This window comes from Caretta caretta, chromosome 28 (genome assembly GCF_965140235.1).
Source record: "Caretta caretta isolate rCarCar2 chromosome 28, rCarCar1.hap1, whole genome shotgun sequence".
Lineage (NCBI taxonomy): Eukaryota > Metazoa > Chordata > Testudines > Cheloniidae > Caretta > Caretta caretta.
Genome location: NC_134233.1, coordinates 6,952,235 through 6,970,020, shown reverse-complemented (window position 1 = coordinate 6,970,020; position 17,786 = coordinate 6,952,235). Strand labels below are relative to the sequence as shown.

Here is a 17,786-nt window from a genome sequence, read left to right as displayed (position 1 = left end):
CAGGTCCAGGTCCTGGCCTGGTTGATCTCAGCACTCCTGAGGGGCCAGAGCAATTCCCAGCCCTGTGACCAGCCCTGGCTGCACTGCTGGCTCAGCCCGGCAGACACAGTCGCCTCTAAGCAGGGCTGATGAGTGCAGCCAGGAGACAGGGCTTGGAAAAGTGAGTCTGTGGGAAGTATATGTGTATGTGTGTGTGTGGCTGGGGGGGGGAGTTGCTGGGCTCTGAAGGGACAGGGAGGATCTGTGTGTGTTGGGGCACTAGGGAGTTGGAGGTGCTGGGCAGTTGTGGTGGGGCTGTGGGTAGGGGTGGTGTTGTGCAGCGGACTGTGAATTTGTGGGTGGGTCTGGTGGGGGTGCTAGGCATAGTGGGTCTGGGGGGCTTCTGGCTATAGGGAATCAAGGGGGGGAGCTGTGTGGTGTAGCATAGGCCCAGCCCCAAGGGGAAGGGGCATGCTGGCAGCACAGGGCCGGGCAGGCCACTGTGCATCTGACCACTGCCGGTTTGTAAATAGTGCCCTTGCATTGGGTGGAGCAGGGCCACCCCTGCCATACCATGCCCCATTGCCTCTGGTTGGCCCCTCACTCTGGGGCCTGACCTCCCCACACCATGCTCCGTTGCCTCTATGGGGACCCACAAATATGTTTGTTTGGTGCGCAGCCCACAAAAGGTTAATCCGGCCCTGGTGAAAGTGACATCACCCAGGCCTCCCTGCTGGGGATGTGAATGTGAGGCAAGAAGAATCCATCCCATTCTGTTGTTGATTGAATAGTGCTGTATAATCCCCTCAAATCTCCCCTCTTTTCTTTTCAACTATTGAATGGTGACATAAAATCTCCCCAGATGTTGGTGCTTCTCTCTCATATTGGTAAATACGTCGTTTGTGCCCCATTTTCTCCTCAGTTCTGAAATACTGATATGAAATTCTCAAAAATCTTCTCGCTTTTTTCTCTAGATGTCTAAGATCAAGGCTCTTATCATACTGAGCGTGGCACAGGCCTTGCCTGAGATTAGGTTCCCCAGTGAGTCGGGCACTGCACAGACCCTGACCAAATTTGGGGCACTCGTTGTGCCAGGAATTGCAGAGACCCCTACAGAGAGCAGGGACCTTGTTGTGCTGGGTGCTACAGTGACCCTCACTGAGATGTGGGTCCCTGTTCTGCCAGGCACTGCAGAGACCCCAACAGAGGTCAGACCCCACTGTTGTGATAGGTGCTGTGGAGACCCCAGCTGAGATCTGTGCCCCTGTTGTGCTGGGCACTGTAGAGACCCCAACTGACATCAGGCCCTGCATTGTGCCAAGTAAAACTGAGACCTGGACTGAGATCACAGCCCCCCTTGTGCCAGGCAGTGCATGACTAAGGCCCAGATTGCTGCCTCCATTGTGCTGGGCACTTGAGAAACCTTTATTGAGATCTGTGTCCCCATTGGGCCTGGCATTGCACTGACCCCAACCAAGATCATGCCCCACCACTGTACTGGGCACTGTACAGACCCTGCCCCCACATTTTGTCAGATGTTGCAGGGACCCCAAACAAAACCAGGGATCCTGAGGTGCCGGGAGTTGCAGAGCCCCCAATTGAGGTCAGGCCCCCTGTTGTGCAGGGCTATGCACAGACACTTACCAAGATCAGGATCCCCATCATGACAGGTGCTGAACAGACACCAAGGGTATCTGCCATTAAAAACCTACAGCTGGCCCATGCCAGCTGACTCAGGCTCACAGGGCTCAGGCAAAGGGGCTGTTTAATTGCAGTGTAGATGTCTGGGCTCAGGCTGGAGCCAGGCTGCAGGAACCTGCGAGGTGGGAGGGTGCCAGACCTTGGGCTGCAGCCCAAGCCGGAACATCTACACCACAATTAAACAGCCTCACAGCCTGAGCCATGTGAACCAGCCGCCGGTGTCTAACTGTAGTGTTGACATGCCCACAGTGACAGAGAGTCCTTGCCACAAAAAGCTGAAAGGCTAAATAGGCAAATGGTGGGAGGCTACTCTCTGTATTTTACAGATGGGGAAACTGAAGCTCAGAGAGCTGAAGTAATTTGCTCAAGTTTGCATGGAGAATTTGGGTCAAAACTGGGAACTGAACCCAGATTGTTTGTTTGAATTCTTGCCTCTCCTCTTAACCCCAAGCCCAGTTTGTGTGTGTACAGTGTTGTTTTGGCCTGAGTGTTTGCATTGCATTGGCTTCCAAGGGAAGCTGTGGCATTTCCTTTGTGTGGAGGTTTTTGAGACCAGGTTAGAGATACACCAATCTGGGAATGTTTAGGGATGCTTCATCCTGCCTCATCACAGGAGGCTTGAGTAGACGACCTCTCAAGATCCCTTCCATGCCTACATTGAAATAATTCTCTTATGTCCTGTGTCGTGTTCAATGCTGAGCTGTTTTGCATGATGCCTGCGCCATGTTGTGTTGCATATTTTTATGGTGCATTGTTTTGCCTCACCTTGTTTGTTGCCTGCGTTGTGTTGGTTTGGGTTGAGCTCTTTTCCATTGTGTACTTTAGGAAGTGTTAGTTTGCATTGTGTTGCTTTCTTTTCCTTTGTATTGTCATTTTATGCTGTGGAGTATAGTTTTTTGTTGTTTTTCTGAATTGCTTGACATTATGTTGTGGTGGGGTTTTTTTTCTGTATGTTGTGTTTTTGTACATATTTATTGCATAGCATCATAGAAATGTTGGGGCTGGATGGGACCTCAAGATGTCATCAAGTCCAGCTCTCTCTGCTGAGGCAGGACCAGGCTGTCCGTGACAGAGCTAGAAATGGATCCCAGTTCTACTGCCACCGTACTGCTGTTTTGGGTACTGAAGGTCTCTGCTACACTGGTATTTTAGGCATTGGTGGACACTCTTAGTATAGACAGAATTTACACTAGTGCACTCTGATTGGCACTGGTGCATCATGTCCCAGTTTGAAGATTTGGGGTGGGAGGGGACAGTGACCTCTCTGCGGCTTGGGGCTGGCTGAACAGTGCAGCTGTTAATGGAGGAGCAGCAGTGAGTGCTGGAGGTATGAGCCAGGAGCACAGCCCCACAGGACTGGACACTGACTTCTCCTGACCCAGGACACACACCCCCAACTGGGTGTAGGGACTGCAGCCGAGCTACCCTGCCAAGACAGCCTGTGCATTCATGGAAAAACCACCTCTTCCTGTAGCCTAATACAATGGGGTCCGCACACCTTTCCAGGCTGCGGGTGACGGGGCTCTGCAGTTACTGGGGTCTCTTCCTGCCTCTGTCACTGACCTGCTTGGTGACCTTGGAGAAGTCACAGCCCTTCTCTGTTTTCCTCCTACCCACTGTCTACTGTTTGTGCAGTGCCCAGCAAAATGTGGGTGCTGATCTCACTCAGGGTCTCTGCCATACACAGCACGATGGGGACCTGATCTCCATCAGTGTCTGTACAACGCAAGGCACAGTTTATAGACTCAAACCAAAACTTATTGATGGCCAGTATCCATTTGTTCTAGTACCAACTTTGGTGCTTAACCTAAATAACTCCTCTCCTTCCCTGGTATTTATCCTTCTGATGTATTTATAGAGAGGAATCCTGTCTCCCCTCAGCCTTCTTTTGGTTATGCTAAACAAGCCACGCTCTTTGAGTCTCCTCTCATAAGGCAGATTTTCCATTCCTCGGATCATCCTAGTAGCCCTTCTCTGCACCTGTTCCACCCTGAATTCATCCCTCTTAAACATGGGAGACCAGAATGGCCCACAGTATTTGAGATGAGGTCTCATCAGTGCCTTGTACAACAGTACTAACCCTTCCCTGTGTCTACTGAAAATACCTCACCTGATTCATCCTAAGACTGCATTAACCTATTTCATGGCCACATCACATTGGGGGTCTGGGGCTCTGATAGTTTGGGATGTTACTTTTTGCATAGTCAGTTCTTTCCCTTTGTTTTACCTCCACCTATGCCCAATGCCACTCTCTTCTTAACTTGCTTTGGTTATTTCAGTTCCAGTTTTTAAATGAGATCTAATAATTGCAAAGCTGAATGAAAGATAAAACAAACAGAACCATTTGAATTTTTGGCACATATCTTGATGGAACGATACCTATTGAAGGTATGCTGTAAGTACCTGGTTACCTATAGCATTTTCTGGTGGGATGGATAAAGCAATGTCAAAGAGCCAAAAGTGCTTTTTAGGGCGAAAGGGCTCGTCAGGTGTTTGCTCTCTAGGGAGCATGTAACCGGACAGAATTTGCAGACTTTCAGGAGTGGGGCACTGGATTGTATTTAGTAATCTCAAAATAAAAGGTTAAGACTGCTGGTTCACAATATCCAATGAAATCTTGCAAACAATTATACAAATAGACCCTAATGCTATGGAAGCAACTTTATATTAATACTGATTCAAAACAGAAATTAAAATTGAGATAAACGCATGAGAAATGAACTGACACCTAATTTCCATTTCTTAATGCCTGAAATTTTGACACTTGCTCACACCATCTTTTTTTTAAAAGCGATGCACAGCACACAGTCAAGTTAATTAATGAAAGCACACCAATTATTGACTGATTTGTGTTGCATAAGCATCTGATTAAGCACCTGATTAAAACTTTACACTGTAAGTGGAAATGCATCAACATGGCTTAGCTCAAATGTGTTTAAATGTGAAGGACAAGTTTCTAAATTAAATGCATGGTAGGATGGTAAACAAGGGGAAATACACAGAAGTGCCTCTACCCAGTCCTGTTGACTTCTTGTCTGAACCCGCATGAGTTCTGGTCTCTTGGACAACTCAGCTCTCAGTCCCACATCAGATGTGCCCTCTACCAGCCCAACCTGTTTCTACTGCAGTTCTTCATCCCCCTCATCCAGGCAGGGGGTTGGCGCTGCATAGAATCATAGAATATCAGGATTGGAAGGGACCTCAGGAGGTCATCTAGTCCAACCCCCTGCTCAAAGCAGGACCGATCCCCAATTAAATCATCCCAGCCAGGGCTTTGTCAAGCCTGACCTTAAAAACTTCTAAGGAAGGAGATTCCACCACCTCCCTAGGTAACGCATTCCAGTGTTTCACCAACCTCGCAGTGGAAAACTTTTTCCTAATATCCAATCTAAACCTCCCCCACTGCAACTTGAGACCATTACTCCTCGTTCTGTCATCTGCTACCATTGAGAACAGTCTAGAGCCATCCTCTTTGGAACCCCCTTTCAGGTAGTTGAAAGCAGCTATCAAATCCCCCCTCACTCTTCTCTTCTGCAGGCTAAACAATCCCAGCTCCCTCAGCCTCTCCTCATAAGTCATGTGTTCCAGACCCCTAATCATTTTTGTTGCCCTTCGCTGGACTCTCTCCAATTTATCCACATCCTTCTTGTAGGGAGGGGCCCAAAACTGGACACAGTACTCCAGATGAGGCCTCACCAATGTCGAATAGAGGGGAACGATCACGTCCCTCGATCTGCTCGCTATGCCCCTACTTATACATCCCAAAATGCCATTGGCCTTCTTGGCAACAAGGGCACACTGCTGACTCGTATCCAGCTTTTCGTCCACTGTCACCCCTAGGTCCTTTTCCGCAGAACTGCTGCCTAGCCATTCGGTCCCTAGTCTGTAGCTGTGCATTGGGTTCTTCTGTCCTAAGCGCAGGACCCTCATCCACCTCATCCCTCTGGTCTGGTGGTCTATAGCAGACTCCCGCCATGACATCACCCTTGTTGCTCACACTTCTGAACTTAATCCAGAGACTCTCAGGTTTTTCTGCGGATTCATACTTGAGCTCTGAGCAGTCATACTGCTCTCTTACATACAATGCAACTCCCTCACCTTTTCTGATCTGCCTGTTCTTCCTGAACAGCTTATATCCATCCATGAGAGTACTCCAGTCATGTGAGTTATCCCACCAAGTCTCTTATTCCAATCACATCATAATTCCTTGCTTTGCCAGGACCTCCAGTTCTCCCTGCTTGTTTCCCAGGCTTCTTGCATTTGTGTATAGGCACTTGAGATAACGCGCTGATCACCCCTCTTTCTCAGTATGAGGCAGGACCCCTGCCCTCTCACGCGCTCCTGCTCGTGCTTCCTCCCGGTATCCCACTTCCGCACTTACCTCAGGGCTTTGGTCTCCTTCCCCCGGTGAACCTAGTTTAAAGCCCTCCGCACTAGGTTAGCCAGCCTGCTTACTTAGATGCTCTTCCCTCTCTTCGTTAGGTGGAGCCCGTCTCTGCCTAGCACCATTCCTTCTTGGAACACCATCCCATGGTCAAAGAATCCAAAGCCTTCTTTCCGACACCACCTGCATAGCCATTCGTTGACTTCCACGATTCAACGGTCTCTACCCAGGCCTTTTCCTTCCACAGGGAGGATGGACGAGAAGACCACTTGCTCCTCAAACTCCTTTATCCTTCTTCCCAGAGCCACGTAGTCCGCAGTGATCCGCTCAAGGTCATTCTTGGCAGTATCATTGGTGTCCATGTGGAGAAGCAGGAAGGGTAGAGCAGCCCCTAAGGCATCTGCATTAATCACTGTCTCTCATACTGGGGCTATTTAGATTTCAGGGAACGATTTATCAGAGTTACTGACTCTGGGAGATGGGAGAGAGGAGAGGCTGAGAGGGAGTTTGTTCCTTACACTCTGTAGGGCCATTTTCAAATCTGGTAACCTCCATGTTACCTCATCCTCCACCCTCCCCCATGTGTCTCTGCTCGTGGGTCAGAGTGTCACCTTCTGATCATAATGCCACTGGCTTCAGCAGAGCTCCCTGACAGGAGCTACATTACAGTGGGGTTATGGTACTGAGAGTCAAATACATTACAGGGAGGGTGTAATTATCCTCAAAGCAAGCATTACAGTCTAGGAAGTGAAAGAATTCAGGTACTTCATTACTTAAAAGTATGCTTGAAAGCATTTGATTTTTATGAGTAAATTGTTGATTTCACTGTACACACACAGATGAAAAATTTATATATTTAAAAATTTATATAGGTAATATACAGAAATGCTTCTGGAGAAAGTAGAGTTTGATTTAAGATTATTTGCACTGTATATTTTGCATGTGATATTGACAATTTGTGTTTGAACAGTTATAAAGATTTGGCTTTTTGAATCTCAACATTTACTGTAATTAAATAATTGTTGTCTGACCATCCCCATAATTTCCCACAGCTCTGAACACAGAAATTGTAAACATTGAAAAAAGGGCTTAAAAATGAATATTGATATCATCTATTGAAATTAATAAAAGAAATAGACACAATGAGTTTTGCCAAACCCACTTAACAGCAATCACAATATGCTAGGGGATGGAAATTCACAGCTAAGGCACCCAACCTTAATTCTGCCCTGTAGTGACACCAGGGTGTTGTCAGACGTCACCAGTGTCGTGCTCTGCTCTATCCAATGTTGATAACAATCGGTTGCGTGCATGTGTTCCCTCTGTGTGCTCCCCCAGCTCTGCAGATTGCTGGCACAGCAGACACCAAGAAAATCCCCAATGACCACAGACTCCAATAAGGTATGAAGGTTCCCGGCCAGGTTTATTGTCAAATGAAGCACAGTAATAGTTTCCAGCAGACTCTACAGGATGTACTATGAATATGTGCTTCCTGACAATGGACAGAGCTCAGTCAGTGGCGGAACACTCCACTGCCCCCTAGGCTGGGCAAAGACACCGTCCCAGGAATGCATTCTTATACACAGGTACAAACAAGTTACACAGCGCTCCTGATGTATTGAGGTGCAACCCCTCTACATAACAAGGTACAACCCCTCTATGTAGCAAAGTGCCACCTCTCACCTTGTACATGTTGGTTCGAACAGAACAACTCCTATCCATCATATTATGCTTTTGCCCCTGTTTGTAGGATGGGTCAGCCTGTTCCTTGTTATGTATGTGGAATGTGCAAGTATTGGAGAGTTCTGGTATCTCTAGGGTCCAGTACCTTTTAGGTATGTATATTTTTGCAACAGAAGCCCTTTCCTTGCCAGTTTCTGTGAGCAAGGCCTGCCTCTGGCTCACAGCTTAACTTTGCTTTATGTTAGCAAAGTCTTGACCATTACTTTAGTTCAGGCCTTGGGCCTCATACTGGGCACCTGTTACAAGGATTTGTGTTTCAGGGCCTCATCTTACTACACAGGCAATCGCCATATGGCTATGAATAAGGCATTTTACTGTATAAAGTTCCAGATTACATTATACTGATTTGTAAAAACATGAGATATCACCTTCACTGGTGATATCTTTTATTGGTAATTCCCAGAAGTGAATAGATAAATACCATTCTGTCAGTTATGAAGTGGCCATTTCAGATTTCTGGGGAGTGTCTATTATTTTGCACTGGGGGCCAGGTCCTTGGAGACAGAACCTTGATTTCATTTTAACTTGTGCATGCTCAGCAGCTTCTGGAATTTGGTTCAAAGTATTTACATGTTTCCATGGCCTGTTCGTAAAAGTGCTGCTATAGAAAGTGGGGAGGGGCAGAAACTCACTGTGGGATCAGTAACTGAATCCCTTAGCCCTTGTCTACACTACGAGTTTAGGTCAAATTTAGCAGTGTTAGGTCAATTTAACCCTGCACCCGTCCACACGACCAAGCCAGTTTTGTCGACTTAAAGGGCTCTTAAAATCGAATTCTGTACCCCTCCCCGGCAAGGGGAGTAGCGCTAAAATCGACCTCACTTGGTTGAATTTGGGGTAGTGTGGATGCAGTTCAACGGTATTAGCCTCCAGGAGCTATCCCAGAGTGCTCCACTGTGATGGTACCGGACAGCACTCTCAACTCAGATGCACTTGCCAGGTAGACAGGAAAAGCCCCGGGAACTTTTGAATTTCTTTTCCTGTTTGGCCAGCATGACGAGCTGATCAGCACAGGTGACCATGCAGTCCCATAATCGCAGAAGAGTTGCAGCATGGACCGAACAGGAGGTACTGGATCTGATCGCTGTATGGGCAGAAGAATCAGTGCAGGCAGAACTCCATTCCAAAAGACGAAATACCAAAATATTTGCCAAAATCTCCAAGGGTATGATGGACAGATTCTACAACAGGGACACATAGCAGTGTCACATGAAAGTTAAGGAGCTGAGGCAAGCTTACCAAAAAAACAAAGGAGGCAAAGGTCACTCCGGGTCAGAGCCCCATACATGCAGCTTCTATGATGAGCTGCATGCAATTCTAGGGAGTGCCCCTACAACTGCCCGTGGACACCTGGAAGGGGGAGTCTCATGCAATAGGGATGAGGATTTTGTGGATGAGGAAGATGAGGAGGAGGAGGAGGAGGTTGAGGATAGTGCACAGCAGGAAAATGGAGAATCCCTTCTCCCCGGCAGCCAGGAACTGTTCATCACCCTGGAGCCAATACCCTCCCAATGCGGGCTTCCAGACCATGAAGCCAGAGAAGGCACCTCTGGTGAGTGTACCTTTGTAAATATAATACAGGGTTTAAAAGCAAGCATGTTTAATGATTAATTTGCCCTGAAGACTTGGAATGCATTCGCAGCCAGTATAGCTACTGGAAAAGTCTGTTAACATTTCTGGGGATAGAGCGGAAATCCTCCAGGGACATCTCCTTGAAGCTCTCCTGGAGGTACTCTAAAAGCCTTTGCAGATGGTTTCTGGGGAGGGCAGTCTTATTCCGTCCTCCATGGTAGGACACACCAAGCCAGTAGCAAGTAGTCTGGAATCATTGCAGAACAAAGCATTGCAGCGAATGGGCCCGGGCTTTGGTGGCATACAAGCAACATCCGTTCTTTATCTCTTTGTGTTAGCCTCAGGAGAGTGATATCATTCATGGTCACCTGGTTCAAATACAGGAAATTTGTTTAAGGGGATATTCAGAGGTGCCCGTTCCTGCTGGACTGTTTGCCTTCGGCTGGAAAGAAATCATCCCTGCTGTTAGCCACGCGGTGGGGGGAGGCCCGTTCATGCTGAGCTGTTCACGTTTGGCTGACGGGGATCTTCCCTAATACTAGCCATGCGGTGGGGGGCGGGGGTGTGTGTGAAGCAGTCATCCCAGAGAATTGGTGGGGGGGGAGTTGTGCTACACATTCACCCTAAAACCGCAACCCCTCCTTTTAAATGGCCAACCCAATGGCCTTTTCTTGCTATGGGAAAGGAGGGCGCTGCTGTTTGAAACCATTCCCACATGTTATGAAGGTTGAAGAAGCCAAAACCCTTTGCCTTACCATGGCTGCCTGCGAGCCGAATTCTGTTGCCCAGCCGAACATGTGTAATGTCTCACACCAAACCGGCAGGCACTCAATATAAGAGGCAAAATGCGACCTTGTACCAAAAGCATATGTGCCATGTAATGTGAATCACTTGATTCAGTGTGAAATAGTCTTCTCTTTGTTCTCTAAAATGTATCTTTTTAAATACTACTCTCCCTTTTTTTCCTCCCGCAGCTACAAATGTTTCTATGCTCCCCCTATCATCTCCATCCCCGAGGCTAGTACAGATTAGAAGGCGAAAAAAACCATTCGCGATGAAATGTTCTCAGAGCTCATGCAGTCCTCCCACACTGAAAGCGCTCTGCAGAATGCGTGGAGGCAAACAGTGGCAGAGACCAGGAAAGAGTTAAATGAGTGTGATGAGAGGAGGGAGGATGCAATGCTGAGTCTAATGGGGGAGCAAACTGACATGCTCAGGCGTCTGGTGGACCTGCTGCAGGAAAGGCAGCAGGAGCACAGACCGCCGTTGCAGCCCCTGTATAACCATCTGCCCTCCTTAAGTTCCATAGCCTCCTCACTCAGGTGCCCGAGAACGCGGCGGGGGAGGCTACGGGCACCTAGCCACTCCACCCCAGAGGATTGCCCAAGCAACAGAAGGCTGGCATTCAATAAGTTTTGAACTGTAGTGTGGCCTTGTCTTTCCCTCCTCCCCTCATCCACCACCCCACTCGGTGCTTCCCTCCTCACCTACCCCTCCCAGGCTACCTTGTGAGTTTTCCCCCTATTTGTGTGATGAATTAATAAAGAATGCATGATTTTGAAACAATAATGACTTTATTGCCTCTGAAAGCGATGATTGAAGGGGGGGGGGGTCGGTTGGCTTATAGGGAAGTAGAGTGAACCAAGAAATCATCAAAGTTGTCATCAAGGAGAAACAAACAGAACTGTCATACCGTAGCCTGGCCAGTCATGAAACTGGTTTTCAAAGCTTCTCTGATGTGCAGGGAGCCCAGCTGTGCTCTTCTAATGACGCTGGTCTTTGGCTGTGCGTAATCGGCCACCAGGAGATTTGCCTCAACCTCCCACCCCGCCATAAACATCTCCCCCTTACTCACAGATATTGTGGAGCACACAGCAAGCAGCAATAACAATGGGAATATTGGTTTCGCTGAGGTCTAACCCAGTCAGTAACCTGCGCCAGCGTGCTTTTAAACATCGAAATGCACATTCTACCACTATTCTGCACTTGCTCAGCCTATAGTTGAACAGATCCTGACTACTGTCCAGGCTGCCTGTGTATGGCTTCATGAGCCATGGCATTAAGGGGTAGGGTGGGTCCCCAAGGATAACTATAGGCATTTCAACGTCCCCAACAGTAATATTCTGGTCTGGGAAGTAAGTTCCTTCTTGCAGCTGTTCAAACAGACCAGAGTTCCTGAAGATGCGAGCGTCATGCACCTTTCCCAGCCATCCCACGTTGATGTCGGTGAAACGTCCCTTGTGATCCACCAGTGCTTGCAGCACCATTGAAAAGTACTCCTTGCGATTTACGTACTGGCTGCCAAGGTGGTCCGGTCCCAAGATAGGGATATGCGTTCTATTGCCCCACCACAGTTAGGGAACCCCATTGCAGCAAAGCCATCCGCTATGACTTGCATATTTCCCAGAGTCACTACCCTTGATAGCAGCAGCTCAGTGATTGCACTGGCTACTTGATTTACCTACTACAAATTGATTCCCGACTGACCTGTAGCTGTCTGGCATTGCAAGCTTCCAGAGGGCTATCGCCACTCCCTTATGAACTGTGAGGGCTGCTCTCATCTTGGTATTCTTGCTCTTCAGGGCAGAGGAAAGCAAGTCATAAAGTTCCATGAAAGTGCCCTTACACATGCGAAAGTTTTGCAGCCACTGGGAACCATTCCAGACCCGCAACACTATGCGGTCCCACCAGTCTGTGCTTGTTTCCTGAGCCCAGAATCGACATTCCACTGCATGAACCTGCCCCATTACCACCATGATATCCAAATTGCCAGGGCCCGTGCTTTGAGAGTAGTCTGTGTCCATGTCCTCATCGCTAATGTGATCGCACTGTCATCACCTCCTCGCCTGCTTTTGCAGGTTCTGCACATACTGCAGGATAACGCATGAGGTGTTTGCAATGCTCACAGTAGCAGTGAGCTGAGCGGGCTCCATGCTTGCTGTGGTATGGGATATGCAGGAGAGCAGAGTTGCAGTGGAAGCGGTGGTTGATGACGGATGCCACGAGAGTAGATTTTTTTATTTTATCCAGAAAGATGGGAGGACCTGTGAGATGGATTCATGGCACCAGGAGAGCAGAATTGCAGCAGAAGCGGTGGAGGATGACGGTTAGCACCGCGTACGTTTCCAGAGGAAGAACACAAGTACCCAGGAGCACATGACAGACAACATGGAGAAATTCGCTATTGAGACGAGGAGCAGAGCAGAGTTGCAGTGGAAGCGGTGGATGATGACGACGGTTAGCAGTCCTACTGCACCATCTGCTGACAGCAGTATGGTGTCTGCACGGAAAAAAGGCGTGAAACAATTGTCTGCCTTTGCTTTCACGGATGGAGGGGCGACTGATGACATATACCCAAAACCACCTGCGAAAATGTTTTTGCCAGTTAGGCAATGGGAGCTCAACCCAGAATTCCAATGGGCAGTGGAGACTGCGGGAACTATGGGATAGCTACCCACAGTGCAACGCTCTGAAAGTCGACGCTAGCCACGGTACTGTGGACACACTCCGCCGACTCTGCACTTAGTGTGGACATACACAATCGACTGTATAAAATCAGTTTCTAAAAATGAACTTCTATAAGATAGATATTTATAGCTCATTGGAAGAAGGACGAGGATTTGTGGGTGTCTGGGGATTTAATAATAAACAAATATTGTTCGTAATGAAATTTCATCTTCTAATTCCCAAAACCCAATAATTATCCCCGGCTGTCCCCGGCAATCTGGGGAGGGGAGTACTTGTACACTCCTGTGGCCAGTGTGGAACCTAAGGCCCATGGATCTTTCAGTGGCTGGCTCAAAGTCACCCAGAGTGAAATTCACTTCACTGGATAAATCCCTAGTTGCTTGGCTCTGCAGGGTGGTGGGGAGGTGAATTCCATCCCCCGTTCCTGGGCATGGGAGCCCCACACAGTCATCACCCTGATCTCGGACACTACCCCAACCTTCCCCTGCAGTGATGGACCCACTTGATGCTGCCAGAGCCATCTGCCATGAGACCTAGAGGGGGCAGAGGCCTAGCTCCAGAACTGCTACCCCTGCCCCTCCCCTCCCCCAATGCTGTGCTAGAGTTGCCCTGCCTTTCCAGTCTCCAGACCCAGCCCGTGCACCCACCACACACAAACTTCTCCATAACGCACATCCCAGGATGGGGAAGGACCATTGGGGGCTGGCTGCAGTCTCCCCTTGCTGCTTTCATAAAGTTTTTGTAAATGTATTTCCTAGCTTTTTGCGCAGAGCAGTGTTGGCTGGAGGAGTTAGCAGCCCTATAGGCAGTTGCAATCAGATGCCCAGAGAAGTACGACTTACCCAAGGTCACCCAGCAGGCCTGTGGCAGAGCCAGGAATAGTCTCCGTCCAGTGCTCTCTCCACATAGGTGCTGGGTGATTCTGAAGTGCAGCTCCCCTCTCCTGTACTTTTTGTTACAGTAGAATGGGAATAATGGTCATGGTTTCAAATAAAAGGAGTACTTGTGGCACCTTAGAGACTAACCAATTTATTTGAGCATAAGCTTTCCTGAGCTACGGCTCACTTCATCGGATGCATCCGATGAAGTGAGCTGTAGCTCACGAAAGCTTATGCTCAAATAAATTGGTTAGTCTCTAAGGTGCCACAAGTACTCCTTTTCTTTTTGCGAATACAGACTAACACGCCTGCTACTCTGAAACCCATGGTTTCAAATGTGTCTCTCCTTCTCCACCTCCTCCTCCTACCACCAGTTCCAGCTTGGCCTCCCTTTCCTCTGGCGTAAACAGAAAATACAGGAGCTTATATTGCTGAAAACCACAATTTGTCAAACCCACTTCCTTCAACAGCATTTTCCTTATTTGGCATATAGTGCAAGCTTTACCAGTAGCTTTGCCTTACTTGGAGTTTAGCAAAAACAAGCTTTTCCTGTTATTGACAGGTGTTTCCTTTGCGGTTAATGGTTTTTTCTAACTTCTAGCGGTTATGGTTACATTTCTTAAGCTGTGCTGTTTGCAATTGCCCCTCAATGGAATTTTCCTCACTCTCCTCTTATGCTTCATATACAGAGTTAGCTTGACCAAAGTTTGTTTAATCCTACTTGGGTCCACTGAATTTTTCCTCCACACAAGGTACTAACAAGCTTCAACAGGACTTTATTTCCTGCTGCTGCTGCACCTCTGTAGCCTGTCCTTCCACCGCATACACGTGTAACATGTACCTTTAAACTATTCATATTTTGCATTTCAGACGTTTAAATTTGTGTTACCTTCAACTTCACCGTCTTCCCTTACCCCCTCCGGTTTCAGGTGTTTGGTGGTGCCCCAATAGTTTTCCATTGATAGTTTGGGAGGGAGCAAGGCTGGTCACTTGAGCGTTGCGTTACCTTGCCAGCTGACTAGTGAAGAGTGACGACCATAGTTTCCTCTAAGGTGCGCACCTGGGCGGCCGCACATGTGGGTGTGAAGGGCTGCTTACCTAATTAGTGGAGCTGTGCAGATGTGGGTCCACTAATTGGGTGCCTCCTGAACCCTGGAGAGGATGTGGAAGAAGGTGAGTTGATGGGGGGAATAGGGGGTGGGTGAGGTGATGTGGGGGTGGGGAGTTTGGGGCGTCCCGACTTCCAGCCAGGCTGCAGTGGCAGGGAGAGGAGAGAGTCAGACTCTTTCAGCAGCCCCAGCTGAGCTGCAGCTGTCTTGGAGAGACAGGACTCTCCCAGCCCCAGGCTGGTCTGGGGGAGCAGGCTGCATGGGTCGGGGGTGGAGGGGCTGGTGGGAGCAGGTTGCACAGGGGGTGGGGTGCCAAGATTTTGGGTGGGTTACTGGCATTTTGGGGCATGCAGGGGATGTGGCTACATGGAAAGTGGGGTGCTGGGGATACTCCATTGTCTGATTAATGCATCATAGCAAGGTCAGTCCAAGCACATCTTACCTTTTCTTGTTGTTGAGGTAACTATGAAGTTGGGGTGAGGAGCTGGTATTAATTACCAACGTATTGTTGATATAATTACAAGATCTGAAATATGCCAGGAATAATCTGATGGGGAAGGAATAATTTGGCACCCCTGCTATTTTCCCCTGTTAGAATTATGGAGCAAACACAAAACAGTAAATCCTCTGCAGTTCTAGACCAAAATATTTTCCACCTAGTATTAGCAGGGAAAGATGAAGAGCTTGCTTTGGGCCATGTTGTGTTTCAGTTGACGGCTGGTGGACATCTACCAGAGATGTTAGAAAGACTGGGCTAAGATTTAGTTTGACTGGAGGGAGACAGATCCAGAGCAGAGAGGTAAAGAGGGCAGAGGGATCCTGCCTTAGCAGATCTTAATGCAGAATCTGACTTGTTGCTGTTGTTGGTTTTTATTGTAAAGCATTTAGGCTGCTTTTGTAGATACGTGTTAATAATCTGTCCTCTTCCTAGAGTTCTGAGGAAGTTATATGAGTATTTTTAAAGAGTGCGGACTGCAGATTAGGTTGCAGTGAGGTCTTAATAAGCGCAGGATCAGGCTCTAAACTGCTGTCAAGTCCATACAGTGAACAAACTGAAAAAACACTTTGATCTTTCTGTCGTAGTGATCTGATGGGTAAATGACAGCAATCCAAGGTTAAAAGAAATAGATCTGTGATTTTATTTTGATTGGTGTGGCTTTAAGAAGCTGCTTTCATGCTATTTACTTTCTCTTAGATACTGATCCTTGTTGTATCGACCAGGTAAGTGTGGAAAATTAACTATGCATTGTGTTTGGACCAGAACAAACCTGAGGTACCTTTATTGAAGCATGCGCATACAGGGAGAGTCAGCCGGAGCTGCTCTGGCGTAAACAGAAAATACAGGCGCTTATATTGCTGAAAACCACAATTTATCAAACCCACTTCCTTCAACAGCATTTTCCTTATTTGGCATATAGTGCAAGCTTTACCAGTAGCTTTGCCTTACTTGGAGTTTAGCAAAAACAAGCTTTTCCTGTTATTGACAGGTGTTTCCTTTGTGGTTAATGGTTTTTCTAACTTCTAACAGTTATAGTTACATTTCTTAAGCTGTGCTGTTTGCAATTGCCCCTCAATGGAATTTTCCTCACTCTTTTCTTATGCTTCATATACTGAATTAGCTTGACTAAAGTTTTAGGCTTAGTTGGGAAGTTTAGGCCTACTTGGGTCCACTGAATTTTTCCTCCACACAAGGTACTAACAAGCTTCAACAGGACTTTATTTTCAAAGTGGAAACCTCTTTACCAAGCTGCTGCTGCACCCTCTGTAGCTTTCTCTCAGCCTCTCAACTCCTCCTTCCTCTTTCCTGTCCTTTCAGACTCCCAACAGCCAGTGCTCCCAACTCTAATAATTACAAGCAACATCTAAACACCACATTCCCTCCTCTCAAGAAACTCTCTGAATTAAAATAAATATTATTGTTCTAACCACAGGAACAAATATGAAACAAGACACTATACTGTTGGCAGAAATATTACATTGAAAACACTGTAGATACTATATAACATAGTCTCTAGTCCAGACAGGTGCTCATCTGGGTCTGACAGGCCGTCTCTCAAGCCCCGGTTCCAGTGCAATGTCTTGTTATGTTGGTACTATGGTGAAGTCATCCAGTGCAGACTGGGTGTTGGCATAATCTCCTTTTGATGCATAGGCAGGTGCAAGATAAGAAGCATTCCTTACCCGCCCATCAGAAAGTCGATAGGTGTAAGGTCTCTTCTTCTCTATGATTTTAAGAGGAGCTGTGAATTTATGGTCCCCTTTGTGTAAAATTCCAGGTTTTCGTATTCTAACAAAAGAACCACACTCAAACTTTGGTTTCTTAGCACCCTGCCGCTTGTCTGTGAAAGCCTTAGACTTCGCTTTGTTCTGTTCAACTGTTTTTCTCACATCATCCTCGTTTGGGGCATCAGGTCATGCTTTTAAATTGACTACCATTATCTGAAACCAGTTCTTTGGGGTTACCTTCCCTTCTAAAAACTGAAGAGAGGAACTTAATTACTGTAGCAGAAGAGATTTGTGGTGTAAACGCTACTTCAGCCCATTTACTGAAATAGTCTATTAAAGTGATGGCATAATGGCAGTCAGTTGGAGCAGTATCAAAGGGTCCCACAATGTCAATCGCCACTTGTTCCCATACAGAATAAGGAAGAGGAACAGGCTGTAATGGAGGGGTACATGTCACTGCTGTCTTTTCATGCATTTGGCAAGTGACACAGGATTTTATGAGCGCTTCAGTTTGAGAGTCCATCTCTGGCCACCAATACAGATCCCGTAGTCGTTGTTTGGTTTGGACAATTCCTTGATGAATATCGTGTGCCAGGTGTATGAGTTTTGACTGTAATCCTTCTGGCAGAAGGAGCCGGTGTGTACCTCGTAGCACACAGCCATCAAACAAAGAAAGTTCATCACAAACTCTAAAATAATGCAGCAAAACTGGGTCAAGGTTTTTAG

At 47.5% G+C, this 17,786-nt stretch overlaps 3 protein-coding genes across 12 annotated transcripts in view; 1 reads left to right on the top strand and 2 right to left on the bottom strand.

Moving 5' to 3' along the window:
* Positions 1 to 17,786, bottom strand: part of LOC125629204 (uncharacterized) — a 570,105-nt gene that overhangs the window by 41,234 nt on the left and 511,085 nt on the right. The gene's annotated exons all lie outside the window — the stretch shown is intronic.
* Positions 1 to 17,786, bottom strand: part of LOC125629208 (uncharacterized) — a 333,186-nt gene that overhangs the window by 203,435 nt on the left and 111,965 nt on the right. The gene's annotated exons all lie outside the window — the stretch shown is intronic.
* Positions 1 to 17,786, top strand: part of LOC125629220 (uncharacterized) — a 46,044-nt gene that overhangs the window by 2,518 nt on the left and 25,740 nt on the right. The window lies entirely within an intron of this gene.